We start from the raw sequence: 1835 nt of genomic DNA on the forward strand, positions 1-1835 counted from the left end.
TCGGTCAAGGGCAGAGAGCCCCACGTCCCCAGCTGTCCCATTCCCCACTGTCCCGCCCCGTGAGGCTCTCTGCCCTTGACCGAGGGCTGCCTGTCAGGCAGCAGGCATTTCACAGCTGCTCCACTACAGCCAGAGTCATCCCCATTTTACATTTGAGGAAACCAGGCGCTGAGGAGTTTATCCCAGACAATGAGGACCAGAGCTGGGGAACAGAGCCACGGTGGCCAGAGGCCAAACTCCTGCTCTTACTCTTACCAGGGCTGTGAACGAAGGGCGGTCCTGGGGGTCTGCACTCATGCTATGCCCTCCCCGACTGCTGCCGGGTAGGCTTCCAGGGGTGAAGGTTCTAGAATGAAGCCAGGATGGATTGAGATCATATTGTGTTTGGATGGGGCTCTGGCTCAAGCCAGGCGTTTGCCCAAATGTTAGGATTATTATCGTGGGAGGAAAGCCCAAGAGGCACGCGGTCCTTGAGCAACCGTTCTGACTGCCAGCCTCTGTGGCTGCCCGTCTTTGGAGGGCTCTGGGGAGCAGTACCTACTGGAGGCGGGTGGGCAGCGAGCTTCCCAGTGCCTCTGTCAGCAACCGCACTAGCTGGTCCGTGTGACACACAGCTGCTCTGAGCCACAGTGCGATCTGGAAACAACATACGACCTGAAAGTGACTGGAATCATGTGAAGGAAAATGAAGTTCAAAAATCACTAGGATTTTTAAAATATGAAATGATAGTTATTTTAAAATAACTTGACGGGTCTTTCTAGTCTTAGAGGCACTTAAGATCTATATCTTTTACTTGTTTTTTTCTGTGTTATCCAAAAGAATATTGTATGTATGGATGAATCACCACCATCTTTTCATGCCTGTTCTTTCAGGAACGTTTTGGCTATTTTAATGAGGGCCCATAATGGAGAAGGCAATGGCACCCCACTCCAGTACTCTTGCCTGGAAAATCCCATGGACGGAGGAGCCTGGTAGGCTGCAGTCCATGGGGTCGCTAAGAGTCGGACACAACTGAGTGACTTCACTTTCACTTTTCACTTTCATGCATTGGAGAAGGAAATAGCAACCCACTCCAGTGTTCTAGCCTGGAGAATCCCAGGGACAGGGGAGCCTGGTGGGCTGCCATCTATGGGGTCGCACAGAGTCGGACACAACTGAAGCAACTTAGCAGCAGCATACTTAGATAAAGCCCGAAACAAAGAGAGACCTGGAAAAGCTAGACTTAGTCTTCCTAAGAAGACTGAAAAGACAGAAGAGGGCTGTGAACAAGGATGTGATTGTGTATTTGGGTGTTTTTTTTTAATAATTGTACATATTTTTGGCTGTTCTGCGTCTTCGTCGCTGCGAGCAGGCTTTCCCTAGTTGCCGCGAGCGGGGGCTACTCTAGATGCAGTGCGTGGGCTTCTCACTGCCGTGGCTTCCCTTGTGGACTACCACAGGCTCAACAGTTGGGGCACTCGGCCTAGTTGGTCTGTGGCATGTGGGATCTTCCCAGACCAGGGATCAACTGCATTGGCAGGCTGATTCTTTACCGCCCTGAGCCACTAGGGAAGCTCGTGATTTTATTTTTGACGTACAGAAAGTGCTGTTATGGGGCTTCCTTGGCAGTCCAGTGGTTAAGACTGTGCTTCAGTGCAGGGGGCGTGATTTTGACCCCTGGTTGGGGAACTAAGATCCCATATGCCATTTGGGGTGGCCAAAAAATTAAAAAATAAAAATACTAAAAAAAATTATTTTAAAAAGAAAGTGTTATTATATGACTACCTAATTAAAGCAAAGTACAGCAAAATGAGCAGCCTAGCCGGCGCTAAGCCTCTTCAGACACTCCTTTGTAT

General features: G+C 49.7%; 1 protein-coding gene across 1 annotated transcript in view; it reads left to right on the top strand.

The window, feature by feature from the left end:
* CAB39L (calcium binding protein 39-like) overlaps positions 1 to 1835 on the top strand; it is a 115461-nt gene that overhangs the window by 94746 nt on the left and 18880 nt on the right. The window lies entirely within an intron of this gene.

The sequence above is a fragment of the Bison bison genome, unplaced genomic scaffold (assembly GCF_000754665.1).
Source record: "Bison bison bison isolate TAMUID 2011002044 unplaced genomic scaffold, Bison_UMD1.0 scf7180017864048, whole genome shotgun sequence".
NCBI classification, from domain to species: Eukaryota; Metazoa; Chordata; class Mammalia; order Artiodactyla; family Bovidae; genus Bison; species Bison bison.